The following is an 18,710-nucleotide window of genomic DNA, read 5'->3' as shown; positions in this document are numbered from 1 at the left end:
GTAGTTGTGGATCCATTGTTCGGGAGCTCTGCTCTACTTCTGGCCAGGCTCCCACTAAACGAGGGAGGTGTCTGTTGAACATGTGTTGTGTTGTAAGAATTTGTTGTTGCTGTGATGTTTAGAGTTGTTGTTGTTGTTTGTGGAATATGCGCGGGTGTGTGTCTCTTCATCGTGGTGGGGTTTGGTGCTGGTGGTGTTAGATGTCGTTGTTAAGGTTCGTTTCGGCATTAACTGTAAAGAGAAGAAGAAGAAAAATTAAAAAAACGAATAAATTTTTATGTAAACAACTCAGTTAGGCTTGGGAACCAAAAATTCCCACATTTAAATAATAATTTAAATTGTAACTGCAACTGGTTATCCCAATAAGCCTTGCTTGCTTGCCTCCATCACCCCTCCGACAACACAAGTGGTCTCTCACTCACTCAATTGAATGATGATGATTTGGATGACGTTGAATTTTCTTACTTCATCCAAGTGATTATGGGTGCCGAAGTCCAAGTCCATAAGTGGCTGGCTGACGACATTCACCCACATTTTAAGTGGCCCAACTGTAAATTTATGTGAGTTTTATGCAAAACACCCAGCCAGGGCCAGGCACCACCAACCAGCATTCCAAAACTCACAAAACGTTCTTTGGCGTGGAGTTAAGTTTTTTTAATGAACATTTTTCCCATTTTCTCATGTCATTCACTTGTTTTTCCCATTAATGAAGTAAACGGGGTTTTGATGTATACCGTTCAGCGTATTTGTTGTTAAAGAGTTTTCAATTGGCCACATGCTTGCGACTTCATGGAATTTCATTAACGCGAGGTCTTCGAAGAAAAATTGTGTAGCCCATCTAGGTAACTACTTGGAAAATCAATTGTTGTCTTTGCTGTATTGGAATTTCAATTTGGTTTTTTTCTTTTTGTGGTTTTGAAAATTTAGTTGTCGTGGGTATTCATGACACTGGTCACATCGGAAAGATTATAGCGAACTTTGACCAAAAAGCGAGAGAATTAGGTTCGATATTTTGAAAATTAATCTCTTCAAAGATAGCCTACAAATAAGGATAATTTGAATGAAATGTTTTTAAATACGTTTTTAAAATGTTTAAATACGTTTCAGATGATTGGTATCAAAGAGGAAACATGATCTATCATATTTTGCTATAAGTCCGCAATTAGATGAGATGTAAAATATTATCGGATAAACAAGCCATTCCAGAGTATTTTTAAATTAAATACTTGATCTTTCTGTTCAAAATTTATATTATGAGGAAAGAAATTTGTTTATTTGTAACAAATGACGTCTGAATATTAATATTTGTCGGAAAGCAAAAAACAAAGACTTTTTAACTTCTAGAGGGGCGGAATCAATGTGAAAAATATTCTAAACTAAAATTTACTATATGTCACCGAACAAAAGATAATTGTATATATAATATTTATATATAAAATATAGCTGCACATTTGAACAATTAAACCAACATTTTAAAATACTTTTTTTTTTTGACACAATTTCAAGAAGCATAAAAATATCCCACAATTATTGATTTTAGGTGGATGTTGTCATTGGTGAAAATATTCTACGCCCAATTTCACTATAGGTCGCCGACCAAAAGAAATTAATAAATATAATATTTCTATATAAAAATATCGGTCCAAATTTAATGATTTTTAAAAATCTAATTTTAATTATTATTTTTGGACTGTTGTGATCACGTGCCAAAATATCCCACAATCGTTTACTTTAGGAGTATGATGTTTATGAAGAAAATATTCTACAGCAAATTTCACTATAGGTCACCGAACAAAAGAAGTGTGCATATATAATAATTATGTATGTAATGGGGTCCAGACTTTGTAATCCGAAAACCTTTTTAACCTTTATTTTTTAAGTCATAATTTTCGTACTGTTTTTTTTGAATCGATGGTAAAATATACCACAATAATTATTTTTAGACGGGAGGTGTCAATGGGAAAAATATTATACACCAAATTTCACTATAAGTCACCGAACAAATTGAATTCGGACGTATATTACACATACGGGAAAATAGGGTCCAAATGTCGGCATCAAAAAAATTATAATATTAAATCGTTTTTTATTTCGGTCTGTAATAATTCTTCAATTTCGCTGCATTTGAATATTTTAGCGGGGTGATATCAAAGGAGAAAATATTCTACATAAGATTTAAGTAGAGGTCAACGAACTATTGAAATCTATATAAATAATTTTTATATGGGAAATATTGGCCCCCTTTTTGTCATCCAAAAAATTATATTTAAAATATAATTTTTCCCTGTTGTTCTGAATTTATACCAAAATCTCCCACAAAAATTTATTTCAGCGAGGTAGTGTCAATGGAAAAAATATCGTCCATCAAATTTCACTATAGGTCACCGAACAAATTAAATCGGGATGTATAATATTTATATAGGAAATATAGGTTCAAATGTCGTCATAAAAAATGTAAAAAAATTCGAGTTTTATTTCGGTCTTAATATTCTCTCAAATATGCCGCATTTGATCATTTTAGCGGGGTGATATCAACGGAGAGAATATTCTACATAAAATTTAAGTAGAGATCGTCGAACAATACAAATTTGTATATATAATTTTTATATGAGAAAAATGGGTCCACATTTTGTCATCCAAAAATATTTTCCTAAATATTAATTTGAATTTATGCCAAAATCTCGAACAAAAATTAATTTCAGCGGAGGGGTGTAAATAGAAAAAATATTATCCATCAAATTTCACTATAGGTCACCGAATCAAAGAAATCCGTATATATGATATTTATATATAAAATGTCGGTTCCATTGTTCGCCTCAAAAACATATGTTATTTTCTTACACATTTTTGACAGGTTTTTGGATAAATACCAAAATCTCTCTTTATCGATAAGTGAAAGGGGAAGGATGTCAAAGGAGAATATATTCTATGCCAAATTTCATTATAGGTCACCTAACAAATGAAAGTCTTGTGATTAATATTTATATATGAAATATGGATATACATTTTGTCATCCAAAAAATGTTAAAGAGTACCCCCTTGCAAGGCGACTTAATGTCGACGAATTGATTATTAAGTAATAAAAAAATATTCATAATTGTTTTTGATCAAATATCAAAACGGATATTGAAAATATTACAATTTAATAATTCTGATTATTTCTTTTGATCCACAAAGAAAACAAAACAAATGTAAATTTATGACCTTTTAAATTGTCTTTTTTTTAAATACCGTCCACAAAAAACTTTCTGGCGTCACCAGACCTAGGCGAAATTTGTAAATTTTTCCTTTTACGGTTGACAAAAATATGACATAAGGCACATGTGATTTCAAAATATGGGCAATGTAATGGAGTTCACCATAAATAATTTTTTTACAATTTACAGAAGTTAAGCGAATCGGATGTTATGGCAAAAACAAAAATTAATAATAAAACCAAAACAAAAAAGAATCAATGTACATTTGGTTGTTATTACTTCCCTACACACCTTAAAATGGATTATCATTATCATAAACAAAATATGTGTGGATATAGAAGTTCATGTAATTTTAGATTTTAATTGCCTCAATGAATTACCATAATTGGGAAAAACTTCAAACGCAAATTCACGCATACATGTGTAAGCTTGCTTTTCAATATGTAAGGAATAATTGTTATGAAGTAAGAATATTAAAATATGAAAATATGATCGACCATCATAGAAATAAATAGGTAGTATATTACTATAACAAACTCCAAAGACACATGTAATGAAAGTGACTATTGCCTACGAGATACTAATGAATTACTAGGTAATAAAAAAATGATAATCACTAACATAGAAATAATAATGGCTAATAATTTAGATAAATTATTTATTTAGCAGGACTTTTGCTTGAAATTCTGATTTGAAATAAAAATTTTCTGAGCTAGTTCCATTGAGAGATTATAGAAATTACGATAAATAAATTTGTATTTAAAGTTTGAAATTTGGGTTTATAAGTTTTCTTTTTACAAGTTCCCATTTAGTACCCTTGGCACGAGGGTATAAACTACTACAAATATTATGAAACAAAACTACAACCTACCAACCAACAACAAAAAATTGGATACAACAGCCAATAATAACAATAATAATAACAGCAACAGAAAAAAAAACGAAAAACGAAGACAACAGGAAGGAATATTTAATTAAAATCAACGACAATGACCACCGACGACACCATACCATCCCATCCATACCACACTCAACTCAACTGAACTAAACGTAGCTACTAAATGCCAATAGAATGTAACTAACTAAAATACAAAAGTATGTATGTACGCATATAACAACAGCAACAACAACAAAATAACTACTACTACTAAAAAAGAGCAACAAAATTTTACTACTTCGAGAATATGGCAAACAAAATACAACAGCGGCATAAAAAAATGTGTTGCACTGCTACTCATTGTGAAGTAGGTGAAGCAAACAGAAATATGTTTGTATGTATGACAATTGTTCGGACGGTATGACATTTGTAGGTATATTTGTTGCATTGCATCCAGAGCGTGTATATGTTAGAACCTCTGCAAAAATATTTCTTTGTGTGTGTGTGTTTATGTTTTTAAATGTGGGTTCATGACGTCGCCATTTGTTGTAGGTGGTCAGACGACCGGCGTAGACGACCATCATCATCATCACCATCATTGAGAAATCCTTCCTCCCCGTAAATCATTTTACGAGGCGACAATGACAACTAAGTCGTCCCATGATGTTAATGCGAAATAAATCACATGGCTGATCACCATTTTTTAGTTATCTTCGTAAACGATAATAAAGTTACATTTTATTGAGGATATTTGGCATATGGATACACCATTAAAATATAATTTGTTTTAAATTACTGAGGAACTACGAGGGAGTAGATAAATCCTTTAAAGGAAGTGCAAAGCAGTTAATTAGCAATAACAAAAAATAACAATATTAAATTTCTATTAACGAAGTATTCGTCACGGGAGAGGTATTTTTTCGGTTTTGAAATTTATATGACATATATCTATAATTTATAAAGAATTTAAGATAATTTAGACCTGTATTTCATACAGACATTGAAATATTTCATTAATATCAAAATTATTTTCTTACTTCGCTCTACTTTACCACTATTTATGCTCATATTTCCCCATTTCCCCCTTTTTGACAAAATAAAACTAACACCACCATTCGTTGTTTTGTTTTGGTGTTGTGCTCCTCCCCTCCTCACTTGGTGGTTGTTAGTTTTTCAACCGTTGGTTTGACTACCTTGCTAACAACCGCCGTCTAAATTGTGTTTAGTTTTGCATTCCATTGCTTCCTTGTTTCAAGCACTGCTACCGATCTCTGCATTGGTGTTATAGAATTCGCATATAAATTTTCCAAATTATTTTGATATAAATGGCAAATAAAATATATCAAACAAGTGAACAAGTGTGTTGAGCAATAAGCCGAATGTTTTAATGTTTTAATTGGTCTAATTGCCGACAGATATATATCTCAGCCTATGATTGGCGGAGGTCTACGGAATTATACACATATTTTATTTCTCTTTATATGAGTTATATGCTTTTATCAAAGAGTTGACCATCATAGGACTTGATTTAGGCTAGGAAAAAGTATTACGATTTGCAATGTTTGGATCAAATCATACAATTGTTATTGGATCAACAAATTTTAACCCTTTGTGATGGAGGCTCCCGAAGAAATGGACTAATGGGTCCAATTTTCTGATTCGGTCTAAATAAATATTAAAAAACCAAAATTATTTTTTTTTCTATTAAATATTTCGCTAATTTATCCAAGATATAAATAGCAACCCTTGCATATTTTCCATTTTCTTGTATAGAAAAACATTTTCCCCACTTTACCAAGTCAACCTCGCTACCATAATTTTTTTCTTTTCTTTTGCATGAATGTCCGTTTATAGACAACTAAATTGACAACTGTATATTTTTTGATGTTTGCAAGTTCCGCTAATAAAGAAATACTTTGACTTGAACGCCAATCAATTGACAATTTAGAAAAGTAAAGAAAAAGACAATAAGAAAATACACTGGACAATCATTTTATAGACTAGTAAAACTAGTAAAACAAAACGACAAAATTGTCTATAAAAAATGAAAAATTGCGAAGCAAAAAACTACAACAGAAAGAAAAAACTGAAAAATCGTCCATTACGACAACCATTTAGCTTTTTTTGAGACAATTAGTAAAGTGTGCGTATGATGATGATGGCGATGACAACATACATACAAACAAATAAACTGTTATATAGTGTACGCACAAAACCACGCTTTCATTTCATATCGTTATTGGTTATGCTGCTCCGATCGATCGGTTTATTGAACTATGTTTGTATTTTCATATTTTTTGTTTTATTGTTGTTTTTATTTTTCGCAACTGAATTGCGCGTTTGTTGTTGTTGTTATTGTGAATCCCACAATTCATTTGACTTTTGACTTGAAAGTCGAAGGCTTTCGCTGCCACTCATATCTGACATTATGAACATCGTTGAAGGCAAGTAGTCAATAATACAGACGTTGATGTGATCAATTTTTTTGCAAACAATTCAATTGTTTGTAGTTCGTTGATCATTTATTTATTGGCATTTAGAATAATGTGCTCTCAATTTGTAGTGGCTTGTAGTGGGGATGAAATACTGGAGGGAGAATATAGTACGATTTATGATTTCAGACATATAATAAGGCTTCCACAGAATATTCTAATAGAATATTTTTGAATATTATATTCGGTATTTAGTTCATATGGAAATTATGCTGCTTGGAAAATTTTAGAGTTATTGTTGAGAAGCTTCTCCACATGTTTCAGATCTACAGTTACTGTGAGTGGATTGCACCAACGAGAGATGATTAATAATTTCATATGAGCAACTCAATGCTCTTTTATGGGAATAATTTTCGGCAGATGTTATTTCTCGAATACTAGACACAAATGGTTACAGAGCTGTTGTGGTTAAACACCATACGGCATATAAATTTGGACCACGTTAATGACTACGTCTCTAGCAACAGCCCGGCGCCAATTCAAGACCTCAAAGAGTGAATTCGTGACACTATCGAAGACATAGGGCAGCCACTTTGCGATTTTGTTAGGTAATATTTAACGTTATTTTTTTTCAAAGCGTTAACTTTTTATAGATATTTATGTCTTATAGAATTTAATAAATTTTCTAAAAAAATTAATTAATTAATTTTTTTGTCTGTATAAAAACCCCTTATTGGGGGGTTTTAAATTATATATTCGCCGATACGAATATATAATTTAATATTTCTACAGTCTCTGATGCAAAATGTTGTCCATTCAAATAAAATTTTTCTCCTGAGTTTTTTAGCAACAATTAATTTAAAAATCCAATTTTATGTTAAATTTATTTATTTCGAATTTTATTCATTTAAGTCGATGAAATTTCACTTTGTGATAATTTGTATTTTTATAATTTTTGTAGGCAATGTGTCTTTTTGCCACTCCAGTCTTTCTTTTTTTCTTTCATTATTTCTTTATTTTTCTAATATTGTCTTTTCAATATAAAATATTCACTTGTCTTTTTTTTTTTTTTCTTTCAACCATTTCAAATAACTAACAACATAAAACGTACAACATTATTCGTTAATATGTTTCCTTCCCCGGGCCGCTAAAGCAACTATTATTATTACTAGAACCTCAGCTGACAGTAGAACGAACATACATACTCGTACATCATTCACAATGTTCCTCTACACTACAACAATTTTCATATTGGTGGTGTTGTTGTTTGTTTTGCTTTTTTTCTTTCTGTGACTTTATATGCTCATAATTAATTCCAATCGGAAATAGTTTTTAATGGCGGATTTACATTACACACACACACAAGCAACGCACTTGGCTACGCACAATTTTAGACGCATACACAGAGCGAGAGACGTACATACATTATATTTCTACATTGACAAAGTACCTTTATGCTATGACAGTTATTGCGCACACACACACATGCACAACATTATGCTTACTTTTTATGTTTTCCACTTATTCCATCCAATCCATCTGCAAAAGCATATTTACATATAAATTCAAATTACGTTGAATAAACATGCTGAAAAAAACAATGCCGACCAACGTCGGCTATGTCCGGTTAAAATGAAAACAAACAACAAAAACAATTTCAATTCTACTAAACACAGCGAACAACAACAGAAAAAGAGTAGAGGTAATCATTACTCTCTTTGCATATAACCCCCATTATCTGGAGATTGCTGTGTGTGTGTTTGTCGTTTATATTTTGTATTTCATTGGGGGGAGTTAGTTGAGATCATTGATCTCTCACACTCTCTCCCCTGTATTAGGTAAAGGTCAAATGTTAGGCAAATCACAGTTATTCTCTCTATCTCTTATATTTTTATTTTCTGTGATTTATGTGACCTTTACTTAAGCTTCCAGAGAGAGTCTAAGCCGCCATCTACTTAATGTCACCCCTTCTGGAAATCTCAAAAATGAAAAAAAACGGAAGCCAGCCTCTTGATAATTGAAATGTCTGTTTATAGAAGAAGGCATTTGTTGTCTATCCGTTTGTCTTTTTGTCAGTCAATTTATAAGACATTGCAGCTTTATAAAGAATTTGTTTTTGTTTTTTTCTCTTTAGTTTGTCTATAAATTTCAATGTCAATACTTTTCATATTTGAAATTCAAAAAACCAAAAAAAATATAGAAAACAAAAAACTGCATTCATAGACAAAAATATTGCCTTACAAAATGCATTACTTGAAAACGGCATGCACAGTGGTTAAAAAATGAGAGACATGAACACAAATCTTCCCCTCATATTATTAATGTTAATCCTCTTTTATAAGTATTGTATATTTGTGATATGAAGATCACGCAGAGAATTTAATATTTTAATTAAAAACAACAACAAATTAAAACTAATTTTAATTTATTTTCTTGATAGTAACCACTGTGTCTTTTCATACAAATTAACCCCTTCATTCAGTCACTCTCTCTCTCTCCATACACAAGTAAAAAAATGCAATGCAAAAAAGTAAGAAATCCAATTTAATTTCCATTCAACCGTGTATGGAGAGACAAATAAGGTGTAAGACATAGGCAGCCTGGCTGGCCTCAGCCTCGAAGTGCAACAAAAATGACATTCCCAGTTTTCTTAGGAAGATGCAACAACAACAACAAAAAAACACTAAACATCTTCATATGATAAACATAAATAAATAAATTTACATATAAATAGCTAACATGCCGCAACACACGTAAGTACATATGCACACATATGTATGTATGTACCTACAAGTAAATAAAAATAAATGGAAGCACTGACATTTGTCTGTTCGCGTTCCGATTTTTTTTCTTTTTATTTTTTTGCAAATTCTGTTAAATGTGCAACATGTAAATTCTTTTTTGGCGAATGGGGCATTTTTGTCGTGTCGTGCTTTTTTTAATGTTCGCGGTACGTCATAGGACAGATGTTTTTCATTCCAATCAAATCTTTGTTGTAAAGACAACAATAATAACAAGAACAACAAGAAACGTCTTCTTTTTTAGTGGAATATTGACACAATGTCTGCGGTGTATGTCCCAAATTATCTCAAATAAAAATGTATATGGAAAGAGGGGAAGAGATAAAGAGAAGAGCCTCGTTATACATAAGGAAGACATGTAGAAAATCTGACAATTATAGGAGGCCCATAAAGGATCCGTAGACAGAAAAAAATCGTATTTCGAAGCCCGAAGAAATATATATAAATAGAAACCCATTATCCGTTGAAGGTCCTATATAATTTCCCTGTAGAATAAGACTCCATGAACATTTACAAAAATATATATATTACCATTACAGGACTGTCAGAAGACATTATACGTATGATTTATATATCAAAAATCTGGAAGGGTCTCATATATCCTCATTTTTCAGTCCAAATTTTCTATATTTTACCGATGACGACCTCGTTGATCCTGGTTTCGATAATCCAATATTTCTATTTATGGGCATAAAGAGAGGTTTTAAAAATAAAAAACCTATTCCTGAACAACAAAAATATCCTTCGGAGTCGATGATCCCATGTCTAACAGTTGCGATTTTCCGGGCCACGAGTAAGTTCAGATTAAACTTTGCAGACAGGACTTTCTGGTTAATTCTATACTTGGGCTGTACAGGTTCGGATGTCCACGTCCGATTAGCACACATCTAACTTAGACAGAGAGTCTTAATAGGAAGTCTCGTATGAAGTATAATTTGTGAACAAACAAAACGGTATTCGTTGTTTAACAAAACGGTATTCGTTGTTTAATGCCTGACAAATATCAGATTGCAAACGAAACTCCTCACCATTAAATCGTTTATATAATTCGGATGTTCTCTACCGATTTGAAGCTTCTCATGGACCTCGTAATTATTGTTTAGGAAACTCCAAGGGAAAGCGGGAGATCTCACAAGGACTCTTTTACATATATATAGCAGTTTTGATATTACATGGACCTCGTCGTAATGGTTGATGAAAATCCAAGGGGAAGATAGTCGGATACACACGCTAAAACCCCAATATGTTTAAAGGTTCCGACTATAGAGAATATTTATATAGATATTTTTTTGTAAGAAAATCAAAGGATGTCAAGTCATTTTTTTATGAAATATAGGACTTTATTTAATATTTGGGCTAAAGATGCACCGTTTTGTTGTATGATTTGTTGCCATTTTAAATGTAACATCATAATGCCTCCTTCATAGAAGTCCTGATCTTTATTTGCAAAAAATTCTAGTAGTCGATTTTCACAATCCTCCCTAGATACCAAATTTTTATCATCAAAGAAATTTTGCAATGCGGAAATTTTGGCGGTTCTGGCGAGTCACTGTAGATGTGTGTGGCCTAGCGTTGTCCTAGTGGAACACGACACCTCTCCTGTTGGCTAATTCTTGCCCTTTTCTGATCAATTGTAAATGGTTTAAACCCGTTTTTTGGTTGATTTTTAGCTCCTGGACGATGTTACGTCTGCTAACATGCCGCTCATCTTCGACCATTTCATCGATTTTATCGACATTTTCGACTACCGGCCTACCTGTGCGAGGTGCATCTTTAACATCAAACCAAAACCAAATTGCACATAATTAGCTGTTACAGTATCGGAACCATAAACACCATTCACAAGTTGCTTGGCTTGCATTTTCGCCTTTGCAAAGAAAAACTCTAAAAATGTACCGAATTTTCTCTTTGTTCTCTTAAATTTTTAACACCCTGTACCTTTCCTTTCTGCAGAAGATCTATGAACCTTCCCTGAATTCACCTGGTCTTCTGACTATAAAATTTAATTCAGTTTCCAAAGAGAATCTGTCAAATGTCTGCAATCTTCAGAAACTTTTAAGACTTTCTCTATCCCAAATATCAACAATTTTCAGTGGAACCTAGAATGTCAATTTCTTAACTCTTATCAATTAATATGGTGTCTTATCAATATCTGAATCAAATTTAATTCAATTTCACTTCAACTTCGCTTGGAAAATGTTACGAATAATTTATTAATTTCCAAAATTTTCTAATTAAATAATAGACAAGCTTTTAATAATCCCCATTTGGGATTTGATCAAGATAATGGGGGGAGCAATCACCTGCATTTTTATCTTATCATTGAGAAGACATCTCTTCATTTTCACACCTGACACTTAATTGGAGGTGCAAGGGTTAGATTATCTTTAACCTCAATTTCTCCCCAAAAGAGAGATGGTAGGTAATAAAGCTAATCAAATAAGAGAAATAAACTTTAGTTCCAACAACAAATGCATTGCTTATCATCCTCGCCAGCTTGTATGTGTACAACCTCAATTGAGTTCGTTCGCTTGCTCGCTATAAGTTGGAAGAAGAAGGGGAAATATGTGTGTTTTAACATTTTATCATGTCACGGTAATCAATCCGAAAAACAAAACAAAAATGACAAAAGTGCCGCATAAACTAAATTTCATATTTAAATGGGAATTTATGAAGCGTGTAGAATGGAACTACCAACCCCACCCATATAAATGTCAAAAATCAATTCGTTCGCCGATCACACGAGCATGTATGCAACATACGATTCGAAATTCTTCCACATCATCATATGGTGGGAATTTTAAACAGGCAACCACATAAATTCTCCTCCAGCAAGGCGATAATATTGATTAATATTTCAAATAATGGCATTAGCATTTAATTCATTCAAAATCGAAGAGAGGGGGAGAATAAATCGTTTTAATTTTTGTTTTCGAAAATATATTAAGCAACTTGTTTTCAAAACATTACTAATCACTTTTAAAGTCCGAAGATTACGATTTCTCAATAGTTTTTTTTTCTCATTTATTTTCTTCACATAGAAAATCTTTAGTTTTCCATTTCAGTTTCGTTTTTCCTCGCTTTTGTTTAGTTTTCGAATACCATGGAAAATCTATCCAAAACATCTGGGGCAACAAACTGAAGAAAAATCACTGAACTAAATCGTACAACATGTCTGTCCGTTCTTTTTTCTACAATTCTGTTGAAATCTGTTTGGGATACTCCTCCGCCTCCTCGTTCGTTTGTTTTTTGTCTTGCATGGGAAAATGATTTTTTTTTATTTTATTTTTTGTTTATTTAAATTTCACTATAAGAAGAATTCAACGTGCCATGCTGTGCACGGGTCTCACTGCCTCTGCCACTCACCCACCCACCACCACCATAAGGTAAAGTAAATGTTTAGAAAAACTATTTAAGTATTCTGTAGGGGCCAGAGGGCGGGCAATGAGCTCGGGGAGGTTATAGTTTTTTTTCAAATGTACAAAGAAATGCATTTAAATTACCTGTTGCACAAATGAGGATGTATCTGAATTTAATCGGAATTATTTTGTTATTCTGCCTTGCCTATTTTGTTTTGCTATAACAGATTGCAGATCTATGCAGGTGTTGATATTATCAATTCATTTGAAAATCTATATAGTTGATGAAATCAGAGACGTAGCTAGGAGCAGAAGGTGGATAGCTTATTAAATTTAAATTACGTCCTCAAAAAATTACTCGAGACCCCACTTGGTATATAAATATATATATTAGGTTGGGGAAAAAGACATCCATTATGAAAATGTCGATAAAATCGGAGAAATGATCGAAGTTGGCCGGCCTGTTAGCAGTCGTAACATCGCCCAGGAGCTAAAAACGACCAAAACACTGTTTTAAATCGCTAAATTCAGATCTCTACTATCAACAACTGGACCATTTGAAGATAGTAATTGAGCAGAAACAACCAGAATTGGCCAACAGGAGAGGTGTCGTGTTCCAGCAGGACAACGCTAGGCCACACACATATACAATGAATCGACACCAAGTGATTATCATCTTTTTCGTGCAAAATTTCTTTAATGATAAAAAATTGGTATGTAGGGAGGATTGTGAAAATCGACTACTACTAGGACTTCTATGAAGTTACCTCTGGAAACTTCCAACTCTGTTATGAACACATATTAAACTTTGTTCCGATCTGGCAACTCCTTCATATAGAAACAGGTGTTCGAAATAGACGCATCCGCAATTTTTTTACAACGAAATCTCGCATTTTTCCCTTGAAAATAAAAAATTCGGGTGCGTCTTTTTTGAACACCTGTTTCTACACGAACATAACAGTGATGGAAGTTTCCAAAACACTTATCTTTTTTTCTGTTTATACCGCACTTTTTGTGCTAGGATAAGAACTTTGCGAACTGTCCTAGAGATGAAAGTTTCCAAAACACTTAACTTTTTTCTGTTTATACCTCGCTTTTTGTGCTAGGCTAAGAACTTTCCGAACTGCCCTCCTATAAGCAGATTATCTTCTAGAATTGTGTTTTTTTTTTTCTTATATGTATATAGAGGATATTTTCAGTAGGTCATATATGGACAGATGACCTTCTTAGTTTTCTATAGACGTAAAACCGTGCAAACAAAGGCCTACATGCCTATATGAATTTTCAAAACACAGAATATTTCCAGAAATCTTCTAGAAGTTCTTTATCTCTAAAGGGTTTCTAACAATTGGATCTACTTTTAAAGTCCCTGGCTTCATATCCTCTGATAAATTTTGAATATTTTTTTCCAAACCCCATCATTTCAATGACCCTGTCTCTCCTTGTATTTATTTTTTTTTTCATTCATTGTCATTCGCAACTATTTATCGTTTTCATTCATTGTTTGCATTGTTCGCGTTTCACTCTTCGCTCATTAGCATTTCGAATTGAACAACAAATGGAATTTATCACTCACCTCTATTATTTCCAACTTGTCTGGTTGTGGTTAATTGACACATGTCCGATGTTGGTGGTGGTGATGATGAGATTTCTAAGGCTGGATGTTATTTAGTTTGCACCTTGAAATATAAATGACAAAAACAACAACAATATTTTATTACCTCACATAATAGTTGGAATATGTATGTGAAAATGTATAAAAAAATTGTCTAGAATATGAATGACGAAGATAGAGAATTGATGGCGAAAAATTATCAATGAATTGGAGCATTGCTTTAGGACTGATATGGCTACAATATCAATGCCAATAATATAGGCTCGAATAATAAAAGTATCATTGGATTGGAGAATTGTTTGAAATAGATAACTCATAGACTTTGAAATGATGATTTTTTATACTAAATAAAAATTTACTTCATTCCAGTGTACAATAAAATCAACTTTGTAATATATTTCCTATTATTTTTACATTCCCTTTTTACTTCATTTAAATTGTCTTCGTTTCACGTTTGAATATTTCCTCATATTCATAATTTGCATGAGTCATTTCATCTCATTACTCTTGTACTAAATTACCCTCATTTTCCCTTTTTAAAATGACCTCATCATAACTACAATTTTCTAAATATACTCGCCCCCTCTCCCTCCTCCCCCATTATTTCAAACGAATTTTTACCGGAATTGACACACTCTCATCATGAGATGAGTGGTCAACAACAACAACACAGACTTTGATCAGTTGTCAATAAAAATCATCATTTCAAACAAAACAAAAAAGAGATTAACGAAAATTGCATTCGGCCGAGTTTTTTGGTATTCACGATTGTCAATCAATCAATCATCGGCTGAAAATCAATCATCGTCAATTTGTGTGATCTACTAGCGAAATGTGATGGTCTCTCACCGCCCTCTACTGGATTATACATTTTAAGTCTTAAAAGTTAAGAGCATGTGTGAGAAGTGGAGAGTAGACTGGGGATCATTATGGCATTGCTGTGTTGTGTGTGTGTATGTGTGTGTGTTTGTCTTGTTTTCTGTGACAGGCAACATCACCCCAAATCCAAGCAATACTTTGACTGAGTGCTTGTTAATCTGATGATGGTGGAAATTTTTTTTTTGTAAATGTTTGTGGTTTATTGGAGAGGCCGACGTTGTTGCCATTTGTTGCATCCGAAAACGGCCAAATTCTGCAAAAGAATGCCCAAAATAGCCAAATAAATTAAAGCTATTAACAAATAGAGAATTACTGTTCTAAGAAAAAATACATGATATAAAATCAGAGAAGAGAGTCTCTCATAAAAAACATCAGTACCCAAGGAAAAATTGAAATATTAAAACATGCCTAAATTCCCATTATATTACCTTCAATTTATATAAAGCGCTAATGAGTGGCTCTATAGCTGAATGGAGCTAGTTACTTCGAAACAAAAAGCGACCCTAATTTTTAATAGATACATTTTAATTTTTCCGACCTAGAATATATGTATATGAGATAAGCATTTTTGTAGGCTCTCAAAAACCTTAGGATTGAGGGAAAAAAAACATAAAAAAAATGCGTAAATTCCAATTAGAATTATAAAGCGCTAATGAGTGGCTCTATGCCCGACTTTGAAAAAACCATACCGAACTTTTAAAACATTCAAATTTGTTTCCTATCAAGAATATATTAGGTTGGAGGAAAAAGAAATCCTTCATTTAGCATGCTTCGGAATGACCGATACGGGCCAAAAAGGCACCGTTTTGTTGTATGATTTGTTGCCACTTAAATATAAGTTCATAATGTCTCTCTCATAAATGTCCTGGTCTCTATTTGTTGCCATTTTAAAGGTAACTTAATAATGCCTCTCTCGTAAAAGACATGATCTCTATTTGCAAAAAAACTCTAGTAGTCGATTTTCACAATCCTCCCTAGATATCAATTTTTTATCATTAAAGAAATTTTGCAAAGGAAGAAAAAAATAATAATCGCTTGGTGCCAAGTCCGCACTGTATGGCGGATGCATAAAAACACGAGTCACTGTAGATATATGTGGCCTAGCATTGTCCTAGTGGAACACCTCTCCTGTTTGCCAATTCTGGTCATTTCTGGTATCTTCTTCTTTGCTATCTTCAAACAGTCTAGTTGTTGGCAGTAGAGATGAGAATTCAGCGTTTGGCCATATGGAAGCAACTCATAATAAATAATTCCCTTCCAGTCCCAACAAATGCATAGCAGAACCTTCCTAGCCGTTAGTCCCGGTTTGGCCAACGTTTGAAGTCCTTCACCGCTCTTTGACCGCGGGTCCCTTGTGGATATTTCGTATATACGCTGTATATTTTCCAATTAACTGACTTTTTTTTAAAAAGTTTGAGATTCCTAAAATTTTTAATAATAATAAAAATTCTCAAAAAATTGACCCGTACCACAGAATCATCATATTTAACCCGATCCTTAAAAAAAAGCCGGCAACACTGAACTCTGGCCAAACAAATATATGTATGTACTACAACAGATCATCACCAACCATTGCCACCAGCAGCATCATCATCGCCACGATGGATGATGATGGTGGTGCTGCTGGTTTGGGATCATCATCATCAACAGCATCATGGCCGTTCGGCATCAGCAATACTGACATTAAAAACAGCAACAACAACAACATCATAAGCAAAAAACGTTTTTTTTTTTAATTTTATTTTGTGAATGTGTAACAAATGAAACAGTTTTATGTTTCTCTGACATCCATCCATCCACCTATTTTTTTATTTCAGTTTTTTATATGAACGTCTGTCGGAGGAGAAAATAAAACAAATAAATCTGTGTGCGTTTTGTATTTATGGTACATGGGGTCGTGTATATAACGCGCTGTGTATATAAACATACAGAACACGCGTTTCGTTCGGAGACTGCTGGCATATTTGGAACCATTATTCTTTCGCTTGTTTGTTTATATCGAAAACGGCAAATCATTTTAAGTGGTGTCAATTTTGCAGAAAAACTTTTGAGGATTTTTTTGCGATTTTTGAAGAAATTTTAAGAAACTTTTTGAAGAACTTGTTTTAGGGATTGCTCTTCTCCTTGAAATTAGAGGAGAGCTAATGTTAAACCCTCAGAGAAGCACGAATTTAGCGATAGAACATTACTCTTAAATATTATCCGTATAACAGAGTCGGAAGTAATGCAGAGAACAAGACAAAAGTACGCTATCGTACAGATTTGCAAAAATTTTTGGCGATTTTACACCAAACGGAAGGATGCCACTCTTCAAATTCATACATAAAGATGTATGTGTGTGTGATTGTGTTTGACAACGGAAAAATGTTTGAAAATGTTTTTTTTTTTTCTTCATCATTTCGACTGTTTATCACCAATACTAATGTGTTAAATGTACACACGCACACGTTGTCTTAAATATATGCATATTTTTAAAAGAAAAGAAAAAACAACAGCATGAAGAAAAAACACATAAAAGAAATGCATTAAAACAAAACAAGAACAACTACAACAACATAAGCAATGACATAAAACAAGCAACATCATTCATACACACAAATTACTTTGAATGATGCTGCTGCTGTTGTTTCGCTGGCGATTCTTCTTCCTCTTCTTTCCATCAGTTTTTCCATGTAGAGGAGCTCTGGGTATATTCGGTGTGTGGCATATAGTACCACATACATACATATGCACACATAAATCGCCTGTTGAATGCTAGTCGTCGTGTGTGTCGTTGTTGTTATGTACAACAATAATATTTTTTTATTTGTTTTAATGTTGGGCCTTCCGTTTGGCTTTTTTGTTTTTTCATTTATTTTTCATTCGTAAGTGAGTAAAAATGAGTCTGGCTTTTAATTTTTTTGATTTTGGAGAATATCGTTCAGAACGAACAAAACAGTAAAATGTTATTACATTTATCTCTGAATGCACAAACACACACACACGGACATTCTCTTTAGAAATATAGAGCTCACTAAATCTCCATTGGAGACTAGGGGACATTTTGCTTGTTGTTGTTGTTGCCATTCCGTTATATATTGAGAGATGAGACGGAGATGATAATACTAACGGTGACGGTGAGTTTGATATGCACATACGCATCAGCCTCTGTAAGTGTGTGCGTGTGTTTGTGTATTTGCACGACCTGCACTTGTAGAGATTTCATAAATCCAACAAAAATGTAGTTGATAATGATAATATGTAGTTGTGTTGTTGTTGTTTGTTATAGCGGCAATAATGTATGTTTCTTTGTATGTAGTATGTTTGCTGATGCTGTCCCCAATGCTGACCCTCTTCTCCTGATTGTTCTCGTTGTTTTTGTTGTTGTTGTTTATAAACATGTTTTTTGATTGGATTTAATTTAATTTCGGCTTTTCTCTATCCCTACACTTCAAAAACAAACAACACTCACAGCCATCTCACATGGCATGCAGTAACAGTACATGAAGTTAGAGAGTGGGAAAAAGAGCGAGATAATCACATGTAAGACAAATTTCAATTATTGTTACTC

Source organism: Musca vetustissima, unplaced genomic scaffold (assembly GCF_032173495.1).
Source record: "Musca vetustissima isolate MV318-11 ecotype Yass unplaced genomic scaffold, APGP_CSIRO_Mvet_v1 utg4359, whole genome shotgun sequence".
NCBI lineage: Eukaryota > Metazoa > Arthropoda > Insecta > Diptera > Muscidae > Musca > Musca vetustissima.
This window is presented reverse-complemented; position numbering follows the sequence as displayed.